This window comes from Rhipicephalus microplus, chromosome X, assembly GCF_043290135.1.
Source record: "Rhipicephalus microplus isolate Deutch F79 chromosome X, USDA_Rmic, whole genome shotgun sequence".
In the NCBI taxonomy this organism is placed as follows: domain Eukaryota; kingdom Metazoa; phylum Arthropoda; class Arachnida; order Ixodida; family Ixodidae; genus Rhipicephalus; species Rhipicephalus microplus.
The window spans coordinates 243284198-243300826 of NC_134710.1; the positions used below are offsets into that span (position 1 = coordinate 243284198).

The following is a 16629-nucleotide window of genomic DNA, read 5'->3' on the forward strand; positions in this document are numbered from 1 at the left end:
GCCCCATGTTCACTACCTTTTTTGTGTGTGTGTGCGCGCATCAACTTAAATTGACCTATGATTTCTTTCTTGCCTTAGAGCATCACATTTTTACTAATCACAGTAATTTTTTGCTCCCACAGCATCGCTTTCTCAACTCCTCAAAAGAGCCACGACGTGCGCTCTTCGCATTTGATGGCTACCATGTAGGCAGAACCCGGGGCATCGATCAGCTGGCCAAAATCATCGTGGCTTCTCTTGTTCGAGACTTTAGACTCGGAATCCAGTCACACGGGCGCATCGAGTTAGGTGCCTGCTACAGGGTGCTGAAGTGCAGCTACTGCAGCACCAAAGGCCACAAGTCCTGGGAATGTTCCGAATTCCTTCGCCTGCGCTTTCGCCATGGACCAAGACAGCTTTAGACTATCTTAACGTGTGAAGCAGCGCATGGAAAGCAGACATGTAAGGGAGAATACGATTCGACAGGCCAACCCACTGTACTTGCAACTAGGTTATTTTGAAGTGGCTAAGGGGAGGTGGTAATACTCGCATGCACAAGTGCACCACATGCAACTAATTTGACAACTTATTGCACCGTTATGAGCAAAGCTCCTTGTTGCAAGCGGTGTACTTGTGCTTATGTGTATTACCTCCACCTTTTTTTCCCCCTTCAAAATAAGGTAGACGCAAGTGCAGTGGCTGGCCTGTCGAATCATATTCTTCCTTACATGTCTGGTTTGTGTGCGCATCTTCGCACGTCAAGATGCTCCATCACCAATTTGCCCAGCCCAACTTTCGATCTCACTGAACTTTGATCAAACGGCCCTTTTCAGGGCCACCCATGTGTCGTCCGGTAGGTCCGAAGGTTTCCAACCGTTACCTTCTCTAGAGATTTCCTGGTCGGCTTGCCTGGCCAGGGATAGTTTTCTGTCAAGGTAAAGATGTATATTGTGTGTAATATAAGCATTTCACATTCACCCTCCATCCCTAGTTTTCTTGCAATAGCCTTGTTATATGCCTCTTTTTTCCAAAAATTTCAGTAAGCGTATAACTATCAACAGGTACTGCAGCTACAACAAGATGCAAGAAAGTTCGTATAGGCATACACACCAGTGGCTGCATAGATAAAAAAAAACATTGTTGGAAAGTGTATTTTTAGAAATATCTAATTTGTTTTTGTATGATCCTTGCACTGGCCAAAGCTTTTATTGCGTTTCAACAAATGTTTTTTTATACAATCGAATTTTAGTCACGAGTTTGTGTAAATCCGGTAAGAATGCGCGCTGGATGCGAAAAGTCTCTCTTCATTGAGTGATTACGCAGCTACCAGTGTTAATGCTGGAAGCTTCGATGGTTCACGCATAAAAGCAGACGCGCGTTACCGTCGGTTTATTAACGGACGCAGCTCTGTTCGCCACCATCAGAGTACAGCGAGCATTTCTCTAGTGTGATTTTTTGTTTCTTGGCTCAAGTTCGCCAAATAAAAGTTTTGTTCTCAACCTGCCGACTGCTGCCTTCGTCCACGTCACGGCCACATGACAATATTGTTTGATATTTATATGCCAGTTTTATTTAAAAGCTGTTGCTAAGGTGCCACCTTGTAGTTACTGCAGAATTCCAACATGCAGTTACAAAATAGTTTTATATCTTTAGTTGCTGCTGTGCACAACTCTGTCTCTTTACATAGTTTTCGTATGCTTTTATCACCTATAAGTAAATATAATCTTCCTCTGTGAATATTTGTGTCGAGTAAAATGTTGAATTCTTGGGCTATTTAGCAAATGGTTATAATAACCATTCTAGTGCTACTTCAAAAACAGTTGCCTCGCTACTCAAAAGGCATTTGATTCACATTAGTATACCATTTTGTTCTAAAATTTACTATTCATGCACCCCTTGCTTTGTGCAGCACGAGGAAAACTTTACTTGATGCCAAATGCATTGTATGAAGCAGGTAGATATTAGGCATCCTTTTCACTGTCATCATTATTGGGTCATTCACCGGGGTGATCTAGTGGCTAAGGAACTCAGCTGCTGACCAGAAGGTTGCGAGATCAAATCTTGGCTGCGGCGGCTGCATTTCCGATAGAGGCGGAAATGTTGTGGGCCCGTGTGCTCAGATTTGGGCGCACGTTAAAGAACTCCAGGTGGTCAAAATTTCCGGAGGCCTCCACTACGGCGTCTTTCATAATCATATCGTGGTTTTGGGACGTTAAACCCCACATATCACTCATTATTGGGTCATCATTGAAAAAATGCCTCGAAGTTTTAGAATTCACTGTACCAGCAAGGTCTATAAAAATATTAACATTTAATACTTTATCTAACGATATCAGGTCCGACAAAGTTCTTGATCTAAAAAAGAAATTATCCTTCTCTGGCGTCTGCCCATAACATTCGATATTTGATGCACCCTCATTAAAGGACCCTTAAACCACCTTCGATAATTTTTTACTTTCAAGTAAGCGGGCATCGCATTCCGGATGCCATTGCGGTCAACAATGCTAAACGTGACGACAATAAGAACGATGAGCACGCCACAAATTTTAAGAAATAGTCTCTTCTCTTCTACAAGCTTTTTGGTGATCCTGAGAGTTTATTGTGACATAAACATTCTTGTATGCTCTTTAGTTTACGAAATAAACTTGTTTACTCGCAGGTAAGTGCACTCACTGCTCTTCGTCCTCGCATGGTGAGGAAGAGACAAGTCGATAAACAAAGCATAGCGAAGAAAAAAGAGAAACTTGAAAAAGGTTCTTTTAAATCATCAAATGCATGCAGTACTACTGTTACGACATACATTTGAAAAATTCTCATGGCTTCGCGTTCTTTGCAGACTCCTGTTCAACTAAAGTTCAACCTTGTTACAAAGGCGTGACGCCAACAGGGTCCTGAAGGCACCACCGCTTCTAACTCCGCCGCCAAGGTCACCAGCCGTTTGGTAGAGTTTGTTACTCAGCTCGCGACTGCTTTTGCGCAGAGCTACTGGACGAGTGGACGAGACGACGGTGAGTTAACGCAAGGTTTATGTACAGAATAGAAATAGAGGTGTTGCATATTCGACACTGGGGCCGACAGCTTAGGGACTCGAAGAGCCGAGATGTCTTCTCTCGCACGCGTACGCCGGCTTCTCTTTGACGCATAGGTCAGCTGCTGGTGACGTGCCGCAGGGCTTTCTTTATAGGCACCGGATTGATCTTTTGAGTCACCAACGTCTAAACAGAAGCGCCGCTAGCCGTGATGTCAGTATCCTCCAATGGGGCCCGCCATTGAGTCCCGTCATGCTCATCAAACCTGGAGCCGTTGAGCGTGGTTGCTGCCAAGGACGAGTGACGTTCCCACGCATTGCGAACACTTGCCAGCCTGGAAGGCACCGATTGCTTCAATGAGCTCGTTGGCCGAGGGAGCTCGTTGTGCGTCGCGTGACAGACCGGCGCCGCCGCTTGATGACGTCATTGAGTAGATCGGGTCAGGCGAGCTCTATTGCTGGCCTTGACACAGATTGCCTTTGCAGAGGCATTGACGATCTGTGTGGACTCCCAGGCGTAACAGCACCCCCGCCGCCAGACAATGCGCCGGAAAGACGAGCTGCTTCCACGTGGCTCAGATTTCGGGCGCGCTTGTTCGCCAGGTCCCTCCAGGTTTGCCTCCAGGGCCATGCGGAGAATGTAGCTCTAGGCTCAGTTCCGTGGACACATCCATTCGTTGAGGACGAATCTCAGCTCCACTGGCTTGTCGCCACAACTTGTCGGCCAGCTTCACACGTCTCTTCTGACGATTTTTGGTTTCAGCACTTGTCGATGGTTCTGCAACTTATTAAGAACGGTTCGACAACAGACAACACCACACAAGCAAGTGGCCTAGGTCACTCAACAGAACACGAGACAAAGTATAGTACAACACATACCTAGCTACATGTCTATCGGAATTTCGTTCCCTCTACATCAAGAGGCACATGTGGGACACAAGACTTAAAAAGAGAACTTAAATTTTTACACATAGAACAACGTAATAAAATAGAATACAACATAAAGTCGGCCCCTAGAGATCACTCCGGACGAGAGCACTCAGCTAAGGCCGTGATAAGGACAAAATTTTTCCCCGAATCGCCAGCGAGAAACTGAAAGGTGAAGGTACTGACTAAAACGCACGGCTCAATGTGTCTGTTATAGCGTTTAGCTTTCCTTTTTTGTAGCGAACGTCAAAATTGTGTTGTTGGAATATCATGCTCCACCACAGTTACGGACCACTTTCAGGTGACATGTAATTTAACCAGGTTAGAGGACAGTGGTCCGTTTAGACCAGAAACCTCGAACCGCAGACATAACAGGCTAGGATTTGAACAGCCCACACGAGGCAAGCGCATTCCTTTTCAAAGGTACTGTATGCCTCTTCCCTGCAGCTGAGTTTTCGACCTAAATACAAAACTGGCCTTTCATTACTAGCACTATCTTCCTGGCACATTATAGCTTCCATGCGGCAATCATTCACGTCGCATTGAATCGCAAATCTCTTAGAAAAATCAGGCGCCATGAGAACGACGTTTTTGCTTAGGGCCTGTTTCAGCTGCAAAATGCATTCTTCTTTTCTGAGTCTCGTTTTACTTTAACCGGCTCGGACTATCGAAGTGCGTCAGTTAGAGGGCTGGCAATGCTAGAGTAGTTTTGCACGTAAGGCTGATAGTATCCAGCTAGGCCCAAGAATGCCCTTATCTCAGATTTTGTGGTTGGTTGTGGATAGTTCACGACGGCGGCTACCTTAATTTCTGAAGGTCTACGCCGGCCACGCCCACAACGTGTCCCAGGTAACACACCTCGCCACACCCTAAGCAACATTTAGTAGGTTTCACGGTAAGACCAGCTTCTTTCAACCTGTTCAGCACGACTGAGAAATACTCGACATGTTCTTCCCAGTTGTCTGAGAAGATGGCGACATCGTCAAGATACGGCAGAGCGAACTCAGAGAGGCCATTAAGAACGCGGTCCATTAAGCCTGAAAAACAAAAGGGCGAATTTTTCAATCCAAAACTCAGCTTAAGTGGACGATACGTTACAAATGGAGAAACAAATGTGGAATAGTGGCTAACACGCTCTGTAAGGGGGACTTGCCAATACCCTCGCACGAGGTCTAACGTGGAAATATAGCTAGACTGTGACACAGTTTCTACCCTCTCTAGGTTTGGTATAAGGTAAGTTTGGTCTCGAGTTATGGCGTTTGCCGATAATCGATGCATGGCCTCAGATCTTTTCCCGGCACTTGAACCAATATTACAGGGGATGTATAGTTACTATCGCCTGATACTATGACTCCCAACTCCAGCATTTTATCGATCTCCTCTTTCATGATCTGCTTTTGCACAGGGGAACATCGATATAGCTTGCTATGGATTGGCTCCTCACAAGTCAGCTCGATATCATGTTCAATCTCCGTCGTGCTTCCAGGACAGTCCGAAAACACGTCTTTAAACTTGGAAACAATTCTTCTCAGGTCTTCCTTCTGGACTTCACTTAACCTAGGCTCTAGGTTCAACTGCTCCGAGATTACCTCCGATCTAAATCACTAGAGGTCAAAATTCCTGCTCCCTCTTCCTCTGAAGCATTCAAAAGCAGATTTACGACCATTTGACGTTCAACGTATGGTTTGATCAAATTACTGTGGTAAATTTGGTTCGGCCGCTTTCATAATTTCACTTCATATATGGTATCAGAAAGCTTCGATATTACTTTCGCAGGCCCTTCCCATTGAAGCTCAAGCTTGTTATTTTCGAACGGCTCAGCAGCATTACCTGACACCTAGTTCAATGGTGCGCTTCTTCGCCAATTTGTCATAGTACTCCTTCGACAACACTTGTGCAGCCTTCATGAGGCTTTCCACAAAATCTTTCTTTTTTCCAAGCCTCTAAAGGAGGTCTAGAACATACGCAACTAACTAAATTAGGGTTCTCATCCAATCCCTCCCAGGACTCGCGTAGCATTTACAATGGTGTTCTCAAACTCCTGCCATACACAAGCTGCAGGGCTAAAAGCAGTGCTCTCATGAGGAGCTGATCTCAAAGCGAACATGGTGGGAGGAATACACGCTTTCCAGTCTCATTTGTGCTCGTAGCAAAGAGCTCTCAGTATCCGTTTCAGAACGGAATGCATACGCTCTACCGGATTAGGTTACGGGTGATGAATGGAGCTCTGTAGTAATTTTATTCCACATTTACCCAAAAAGGTAGAGGTAAGGCAGCTGGCAGAGGTAAGGCAGGAAATCCGACGCGTGCAAATATAGATAGCAGTGCATCCACCACATGAGGGGAATTGAGCTCCTTAAGTGGTATCGCTTCCAGAAATGTTGTGGCTACACACAGGCCCGTCAGGATGTACCGACAACCTTGCCTTGACTCTGGCAATGGCCCGACAATATCAACTACTAGGCGCGGTAAAGGTTCTGTGATAATTGCCCCAAGCTTCATGCGTGCCTTCCACTTGTCCGTACATTTCCCCGCTCTCTGACAAGTGTCGCATGAGCGTACAAAATCTTCGATATGTTTCCAGCATTTCGGCCAATAAAATTCAAGGAAAACTCTAGCCTTGGTCTTTTTTATGCCGAGATGCCCTGCCCACGTGTTTTCATGCGCCAGTTCCAATAGTTGGTGACGATACTTTTGTGGCACCTAGAGCTGCTCATACTTGCGACCTTGCGCATTTGTGTAGCTCTGATACAGGAGCCCTGTTTTCTCTAAAAAGGAAACATTCTTTTTCTTTTTTCCCAAGTTTATGCTTTCCATTAGCGATTTAATCGAGAGGTCTTCACGCTGATCTCGAATGAGCATTCCTCGATCAACACTCGACAGCTCACTCCGACTTTCTGCTACAGGAGAGAGCATTGCACCCCTCTCGCTCTGACTCAATGGCGCCATGTTGTCTCCTCCGCAGACAGAGACCACACCAGTCGCTTCGGCGACGAGCCGCTCCAGTGACTGCTGAAATCACTCACACGGAGAATTTCCTGTCTGAGGTTTCGTCGACTCGCCGCCAAGGTCACGCAGATCAGTAGCCTTTGCAGGTGGTGTTAGACTACACTGAACAAGATCAAGTTCCTGCGAAAGCTTCAGTGCTTGCGATCGCGTTAGGGCCATGTACGCTAAGTTGGAGAAGAACGATTTACCCTGCTTCTTGAGAAGCTGCTCTGAGTTATTAGAAAAATAGATATGGAAAACAATCGGGAAGCGCGAGGCTTACCGAGCGGGCCTTCAATGACAACCGTAGCGATCAGTAAGCAAGCACTCTGCTCCTCGGCGACTTGTTTGATCCACGCGCATTCTCCTGTAAAGTCATCCGGAGACACCAACGAAGTATTGACAACGTCCATGGTTGCCGCCGAGTCTCGAAGTGCTCGACACGTTTTCCCATTCCTCTAACAACCGCATGTTCTTTTCCAATTCTCGGATTGTTGCGAAAGCAAACTTTTGCCTACAGTTTATCGAGATGTGCCCTTCATTTTTGCAGTTGCAGCAGATTAGTGGCTTCCGTGACTCAAACGCCCGTGTGGTATCAGTGCGTTGTTCAGAAACCTCACTCAATTTCTCCGCTTCCGTTTGCCCTTCTCCTACCGTGTCATTCGTAGGAGACGGGTCTTTCCTGAAATTACGGTGTGGAGCGGGTTTCCGTTGATCAGGTTTCTTTGAAAAGCCCTCTTTGCTTTCATTCTTTTCAACACGCACTGCCCTGATATGCAACTTTCGTCGAGTATAATACTCCTCAGCTAATTCTGCCGCCTTTTTTAGCTGTACTTCAGCAAGTTTATCCTGCAGCCAAAGCTTGACATCCTCCTTGATGCAGCGGTAGAATTGCTCCAATGCAATGCATTCTACCACTTTATTGCGATCGTCATAAACACCTTCGCCCTTGACATTCAAATAAATCGGCTTTAAGACCAAACACGGATCAACGTGTGACTCATTCCCCTTTTTAGCATACCAGAACCTTTGCCTGAAAGCCTCGGGTGACAACTTATACCATCTCAAGAGCACTTCCTTAACCTTGTCATAGCTCTCAAACGCTTTCCTCGACAAGCACGTTATCATGTCGGAAACTTCGCCGGGAAGAAGAGCTAACAGGTTCTGCGCCCAAAGAGACTGCTCTAATGCATTTCGCTCACAGACGTGTTTAAACTTGACGAGATACTTCGCCATGTCCTCACCTACTACGAACGGTGGCAGTTGGTCCGGAATTCTATAACCGCTGACCTGAACTGTCGCAGAAGCTACGCTAGGCGCCCGTGAACACTGTAGGATTGCCAATTCTATTCGTTTCAACTCGAGGCAGTCCTGTCTCTCGGCTTCCTCATGCTCACGACGTTCTCGCCTTTCAGCCTCCTCGCGGCGTGCTGTGATATCCGCCCAGGCCTCATAGACTTCCTCAGCCAGCGCTCCTTCATCCTTCATGATTTCAAGGATCACTTGCTTTCATTTTGCACGGTCTAAAGTAATGCCAAATTGCTCATAAATTTCGATGAGTTCCTTCCCTTTAAGGTTCTCCATCGTTTACACTAGCCTCTTGCTGTTTGTTTTGTTCAGAGTTTACTTGGCGTATCTACTATAAGTCTACTAGCATGACACGCAAGCAATTTTTTACACTGCCGTGTTTACACCCTCCGCATTATCTTTAGTTTCAAAGCACTCTGACTTGGCTTGAAGCGATAAAAGCTCACTCACCAATGCTTCACACAGCCCTTCTCTAAACTACTATAACCTGTGCTAGAGTAGTCTGGGGAAATAGGGGGAAAACATCAGGCACTCACCGCATCGATGTCGCTGACGCCGGCCGTTCCCGCAGCTGCCAACCATTGTTACGAAGCGCACCGCTGACGCGGTTACGAAGCGCGCCACGAAACTCGCCACTGCCAAGGACACCAGCCGTGCCGACGGCGAAAGGGGCTCGAAGCAACGAGACGCTTCTCGTACATATAGGTCTACTGCTGGTGACGTGCCGCAGGGCTTTTTTTATAGGCACCGGATGGATATTGTGAGTCACCAACGTCCAACCAGAAGCGCCGCTGGCCGTGATGTCAGAATCCTACAATGGGGCCTGCCGCTGGGCCGCGTCTTGCTCATCGAATCCGGAGCCGCTGCGCGTGGTTGCACCCAAGGACGAGTGACGTTCCCACGCATTGCGTAAGATTCGCCAGACTGGAAGGCGCTGATTGCTTCTACGGGCTCGTGGGCTGAAGGAGCTCGCTGTGCGTTGTGTGACAGATTGGCGCCGCGGCTTGATGACGTCGTTAAGTTGATCGCGTCAGGCGGGTTCGATCGCTGGCCTTTACACAGATTGCCTTTGCAGAGGCATTGACGTTCGGTGTGGACTCCCAGACATAACAACCTCTAGATGGTTTAGGAGCATTGACACGATTTTAGAGTAACCAAGTAGGGGTGTTTTTTTTTTGTTTCTATGGTGTGCACAGTCAGCGTTCTCCACACACCGGAGCAAGACAATACGTATACGTATTTAACTCTAGTTTTAAAGTTGGTGTTCCTCAGCATCTGCAAGCGAGCCTGATTGCAAGAGACATCACGACAAGTCAACACAGATTGTGGTGGATCTCAAGGTCCACCCGCGACCAGGCTGTCATGCAAGACAAAAGACGGCACGTCCGAATAAATGCTTCTTCTTTAATGGATTATCGAATGAATGAGAACAGATCACTTCATGCCCTCGAGCGATCGGAGCTCGACAGGCGCAATGACGATGATGATGACAGACGTCTGCTATGCTGATGGAGAAGTTCACAGGTCACTGTGTTGACAAAATCTGTGTCTGGCGTGCAGCCTATTGGATTGAATAAACTTTTATTTGGTCCTCCAAAACACAGATCACTGTGTTGCGGGCAGCTCCCACGTGGGGACTGAGATGCCAAGCTCCTTAGCTGCCTCGCGCGCTTGGTGGACAGCCCAGAGCTGATCTGTTAAGGATGAGCTGCGGATTGCCGCCTCCCATCTGGCAGAGGTGTTCAATATATGAGCGAATTTGGTGCACTGCCAGAGCATGTGTTCTAATGAAGCTATTTCCCCACAGTGTGGACAAAGATTACTTGGGTATAGGTCAGGGTACATGATGTGTAACATTTTCAAAGTAGGGTACATCCGCGTTTGCAAAAGCCTTAATGTAAGTGCTTGGGGCCGGGTTAGATTTTTGTGAGGTGGAGGAAAAATCTTTCTAGACAGGTAGAAATGTTTAGTGAGCTCATTATATGTTGTAAGAATTTCCCGGTTATTTCCTTCACCGGTAGAACGCATGCCCGGGGAGGTGCGGTTGGAGAGTTCTCGTGCTGCCTCGTGTGGCGTGCAGCCTAAATTGCAGCAATATCATTGTATGAGCTCTGGACGACCAGCCACTCGTCAGCGTTTACGTGAACACGTGGCACTGACAGCCACTTCTGGTATTTGCGAGTTTGAGTTTTCTCGTGATGTCAGACTTGTTTTGATACATCACTGTGAAGTCACCTTCGATACAGAAAAAGCACTACGACACTCTTTTTAGGGTTCTCAACACTTATTTTTATTTAAAGCAAAGGTCGGTGATCTGCGGCCCGCGAGGCAGTATTATGGGGCTTCAGACACATCAGCATCAAATTCCCCCCCATCCCACCTACAATTAGTCTATGCACCTCCCAAGTAACCACTGAGCAACTATACAACTTTTTGCATCTGTTTGGTGAGCACCTTTTGCCTATATAGTTACGACTTAATTTCATTTCTTGGTTTGTAGATCACTACTGTTAATCTGCCTATTTCCTATTTGACTACAAATTCAACTCCTCTCCGGGCAACTTGGCCCTCCACTTCAAAACTTCATTCGTGCAACTTGGCTCTCCACTTCAAAAGGTTGCTGACCTCTGATCTAGACAACAACCTGAAGATATTCACAGTTGCCATCATTACTTTTTAAAGGAAACTGACTTTGTACCAAATGTCATTTGGGACTGTGGCTCAACCATACAAGTGCGATTTTCTTGTGAACAAAGTCTAGCTGAGCTAACTGTAACACAAGAAGCCATTCTGGATCTGCTCCTTAAAATAGATCAGAAAAAAAAATGTCTAGGACCTGTTCAAATTACCAATGCCTTCATAAGGCGATATGCCGAGTGGTGTTCATTTTTCTTTGGGATATATTTACAAAGCCTCTTCACTCTGGTGATGTTCCGACAGATTGGAGGTGTGCCAAGGCGATACCAATTCACAAACAAAGTTCAGAAAATAATGTTGCAAACTACTAAGTACTCGTAAACCTCTGGAGCACATTTTGACTACTTACCTGATGAAGTTCCTTATGTTCCTAGAAGTTATTCTCATTTTTCATATTTCCTGCGATTGTGGTTACGCACGGTTGTGGCGGCAAAGACCCCACTGCCACTGCCGTTGTGATCTGTTAACAGCCTTTGCTGTAAAAAAAGTGCACTTTGTGAACCCACCGTCAGGTAGTATTAGCACTGCCGTTCGAGTCTGCTGCACCACTTGTGTCCGACGCACCATCTGAGCTGCCACTCTCGGTGTCCCACAGGAGATCATCTTTGATTACTTCTTAGAATGTCGACCTTAATTCACTTCCACATGTCTGAAACACATATTATGGCAACATTCCGATCACTTTCGCAAACACTGCACGAGTAATCTCCATTCTTCTCGTGATCTCCATTGCTTTCGTCCGGATGGCTTTGGCAAGGACAGTGAAGTCTCTGTTTTGTTCGCTGCAAACAAACTTGCAGACTTCCTGTTCAATATGGGGGTGCCGACCCTTGTGGGCAGGAGCGTAGCTAGAAATTTTTTGGGAAGAGATTTCACCATACTTTGTGCATGTTCGTGCATCCCTTTGTATGTGTGGGTGAATATATACACATAAAAACTACAAAAAGTTTGGGAAGTGGGGGGTGAGGGTGTTGGATCCCCCGCCCCGTGGGTACGCCCCTGCTTGCGTATATAGTCCCGTGAACTTCTTGCAGGGGCGTAGCTGGGTGGGGGGAGGGGGGACATGGGCGGTTCAAACACTCTTCAAAAGTTTTTAGTTTTGCATGTGTATACACACATGCACACATACAAAAGCACGCACGAACATGCAAAAAGTATGGTTGAACCCCCTCCCCCCCCCCCTAAAAAAATTCCTGGCTATGCTACTAACTTCTTGCATGTTGCAGCACCCTTTAAAATCTGCTACCGCTGCTCTCTCCACTTCATGATGCAGACTCGGTCCATGCCCAACTCTCCTACAGCACTATGGTTGAGTGCTTAGATTCACAAGCAAACTTTTTTTTCCAATTTGGATTAGCAGAAACATGGGGCGTACTTAAAATAACGAAACTACTGTATTACTTTTCTATAATTAACATTGTGCCGCAGGGTGTTTCAATCGAAAGGAATACATGTAGCATGACTTTGCATTTTCACTGATGCTAATCACTATTAAAAAAATCGTGAACTTTTCTGTATTGCAGTGAATAATTGTAGAAATCACATATATCAACACATCTTTAATGCACAAATAATTACATTTATTGTACATTCATCAAGCTAGTGACTGTTTATGAAGGACACTCTCTGCATGCTCAGGTGTGTATGTGCGGGACTTGTAGTTACGGCCTTGCTATCTCCACAAGCACTCTGTTCCATTGCTATTTGTGATGTTCCAAGCAGGTAGGTCTGAACACATTTTAGAGTGCAGTGCGGGCTAGTTGGTACTGCTTAATTATGTTACACCATGAGGAAAGAAGCCAAGACATGCCATGCTGTGCCCCATTGTTTGAGTCTCTTAGCTTTCCCCTCTTTCTCGGAGCGCTGTAACAATGAACATTTGAGGGCATTCACTTGGAAGTCCTATTATCACATTTGGCAGCATGCTCCAAGCCTCGCTCATATGGACATGATTTACCCCTCAAGCACTTATGACGACCTGTGCTCATTGTGGCTCTTCAAAAATGTTTTAAGGAACTTAATGAAATGATGTTTTCCTGTTCAAAACACGGACGGCAGCACAGGTTTCATGACTCCTGCTTTTATTGAGTCTGCCCACTAAAAGGGCGATGTGTCCCTTGGTTTCCCGTTCATTATAAACGAACATGGCCTCATCTGTGAGGCGATCTCACATGGGACATCTTTCTCCTTTAGAGGATAAAAGGGTTGGAGATGAATATGTTGGTGATTGATTATTTTAGTCATGTTTGAATTTTATTTGAGATTGCACTTCAAATGCCTCAGGATTGAAGTATTTCTTGACTGTGCAAAAAATGAATTATGCATTACCTGTTGCAGAGTGTTTTTGCAAGTATTTTTTTGTTTTGAACACGTCACTGAAGCATTTCTTATCGTACGAAAATCTCCATTTTTCAAAGGTATAACTGCACTAAGCAGACAAGGACATTGAAAAGCACAGTTTTACCTGTGAAGAATGAATATCAACCAACTAGCCCAATCTAGTGCGGTCCTGCTATAAGAAAAATGGCACATTTCAAACAATTTTTCGTTATGTATTTGGCACCTAAGGGGTTAGACATCACAGTTGCGCTCACATACGTTTTATGCGTAGAGAACAAATTATTTTGACATGAAAGTTGGCCATCCACCTGTTTTAGCTCAAAGCTACCACGAAATACATACCGATTTTTTGGAAAGAAAGACAAAATGTTGATCTCCGAGGCTCAAGCCTGGAACCAGCACCTTTCTGGGGTTGTTACTCTACAGATATAACTAGGAGGCTAGCAATGTGTAGTGCAAGGCCAATAACAAAAAAGTCTGAGCACGTACACTGAATGTGGAGAGAGTCCTGTGGAAATTTCATGCTGCAACTTTTAGCATGCGATTCTTCTTTAGCATATATTTACAATCAAACTTCGAAAGATTACTTGCAGCTGGTTATCAGTGTCCATGCACTTTGAGTTGAATTCACCCTCGCACTCTGATTGTTGGCAACATATTGGTCACGGTTTCAAACTGCGCACCATATCAAATTTTTTTACCAACTGAAATGCTGTTCTTCATGATAAATCCATATGGACTTAATACAGCTTTGTGCAACAAACGCTAGAGGATGGCCATTTTCACATACATTACCCCTCCTTCGTTCTGCGAAACTGAACTGTTACAAACGATTTATTCTGTTGCAGCTGACAGCACATCACTGTGTTTGGGGCTAAAGTATATGCGCAGTTTTTGCCATCGAGCAAGCTTCTGTTATTGTTATGAGGCCCAGCAGCAACTAGTGCTGAGATTGTTGACATAGTTCTTTAGAAGGCAGTGTGGGTTAACATAGGCACTGCTGAAGTTGAGGCATGCCCCGCCGTGGTGGTCTAGTGGCTAAGGTACTCGGCTGCTGACCCGCAGGTCGCGGGTTCGAATGCCGGCTGCGGCGGCTGCATTTCCGATGGAGGAGGAAATGTTGCAGGCCCGTGTGCTCAGATTTGGGTGCACGGTAAAGAACCCCAAGGTGGTCGAAATTTCCGGAGCTCCCGCTACGACGTCTCTCATAATCATATGGTGGTTTTGGGACGTTAAACCCCCCACATCAATCATGAAGTTGAGGCATCTCCGTTATGAAGCAGAAAAAAATGGCAGCAGACATTTCATGCTACTGAGAAAAAGTAATGGAAGGCATGGCACCAAGAATATACCATTTACGAGTTTGCAGGCATACAATTTTGCCAGGCCAACTGCACCAAGGCGGACAAACTGTAAACAAGAGAGCCGCAAGGTGCTTCTAAGTGTCAGGCTGTACGTCACGAAACTTGAGCTTAAGAAAGCGAGGGCATAGTGTGCACTGTAGGTGACTGCATCTATTTGTATATCACAGCAAGGTCGACAGCTAGGCTATTTGATAGAGTTCCATTTTGGTTATAGCAATGCAAACAGATCGAAGTGGACACACATCGCAAATAAGCTGATTGTACAAGTTGAGCGAGAAGGGTTCAGCAAGAGTTTCATGCCACGCCTTGAGTATCGGCTGCCACCAAACAATGTATTTCGTCTTTCTTATCTAGTTACACCTGTATATCTACAAGCTCACCTCCCAGACAAAAAGGTATTATATGGGTGTGATACCATCAATTTTGATAACGAAGGAGTCTGACCAGATAGAATTTCTCTGCCGTGATTACTGCAAGCTGGTTGCAGAAAGGTGTCGGCCACTATTGAGAAATTTGATCCTGATTAGGCTTAACTGCAATCAACAGTGCACTATGCACTACCAGTATCATCCGAGTGGGCGCTGGGCAGCCATTGACACTCATCAGCAAAGAAATATTTATTCGCGGAAATACTTACTACACTTGAATGTGGTGTGAAGCTTATATATAGTGCGGTGTCCACAGGTGCATGCACGTTGGCGATCGTGTCCCAATCATCGGAAATGAATTTGCAGAGTTCGACACATCTAGTACAAGTGAATGATGAAACAGCTCGTAACTATCGAAAGTAGAGTGCGTTACAATTGTACAAAGCTCTAAGATCAATTGGAAGTTGCTTCATAGTGCGTACCTTACTCACCGGTCGTAGTGGTCGAGTACAAATATTCACGAGTGACGAAGTATCACATCTTCACATGCAACAAAACATATGCCAAACTTCATAACAAATGCAAAAACTAACGTATATAACTCAAGAAAGTCGTGAAAGAATGATTTGTATCGCGCGAACCTTACATGCATGTTTGCAAGTAAACAATCCGCCATTGCAGATGATGTCGATCAAGCTCTTTGTAAATTTGGTACAAAATTCAAAGCAGCTTAGAAAATGTACAAATACTGCAATAATAATAATAATAATAATAATAATAATAATAATAATAATAATAATAATAATAATAATAATAATAATAATAATAATAATCTAAGCAATCTAAAACTATTATTTTAAACTGATTTCGACTCCTCCATAAACTTTAATCGATGCGCCATGCACCTAATCCACACGGCTTGAAACGTAACTGCATTGCATCACCATTATGAATGTAGTGCAGACACCGTGTTCATGCATTATCTACACAGGAAGGCAACCAGGTCACGTTTTCACAATAAGCTTTTATTATAATGCTGTTTATTGCAAGTGCTATGCCTTCACTCCGAAAGAACATAAAACTTTGGTCAGGCTTTTGATATCTTGGTTTTTCCAGAGCTTTGGAAAATCTACAAAATCTGAAATGATAAATAGTCGGTGAGAAATTGCAGGTCAGGAAATTCACTAATTAAACATTACGCAATACGTTAAATCATTGAGCAGTTGTATCAGATAAAGCAGATGAGAGACTAAAATTTTAGTATTAGTGGAAGCCTCAGTCCAGTGCCAATGTAAACACAATGTACTTGTCATCAGTATACCTGTTCAGGCAGTGGTCATCATCGGCAATTGTAGTTTTTATGGTTTTACGTGCCAAAACAATGATATGATAAGGCACGCCGTAGTGGAGGGCTCCGTAAATGTTGACCATCTGGTGTTGTTTAACGTGCACTGACATTGCACGTACTAGAGTTTTTACCCTTTAACCTCCATCGAACTGTGACCGCCGTGGATAGTATAGACCTTTGTCATTTGCCGCCAAACACCCTAAGCACTGTGTCTCCGCGACGGATTCGTTTTAAGCAAGAATTTGTACATTTGGCAAGCCAAATATGCAAATACGTTAACAG

General features: G+C 45.1%; 2 long non-coding RNA genes across 2 annotated transcripts in view; both read right to left on the reverse strand.

Moving 5' to 3' along the window:
* Positions 1-2555: 2555 nt before the first annotated feature.
* On the reverse strand, positions 2556-8927 carry LOC142776039 (uncharacterized). The gene is made up of 2 exons (XR_012887251.1): positions 8767-8927; positions 2556-3785 (listed from the first exon to the last, which is right to left on the reverse strand). It is a non-coding gene; the product is annotated as an uncharacterized LOC142776039 (long non-coding RNA).
* A 7077-nt stretch (positions 8928-16004) lies between these two features.
* Positions 16005-16629, reverse strand: part of LOC142776040 (uncharacterized) — a 204974-nt gene continuing 204349 nt past the window's right edge. Inside the window, exon 3 of the long non-coding RNA XR_012887252.1 lies at positions 16005-16137. This is a non-coding gene — a long non-coding RNA (uncharacterized LOC142776040). The remainder of the gene's footprint in view (positions 16138-16629) is intronic.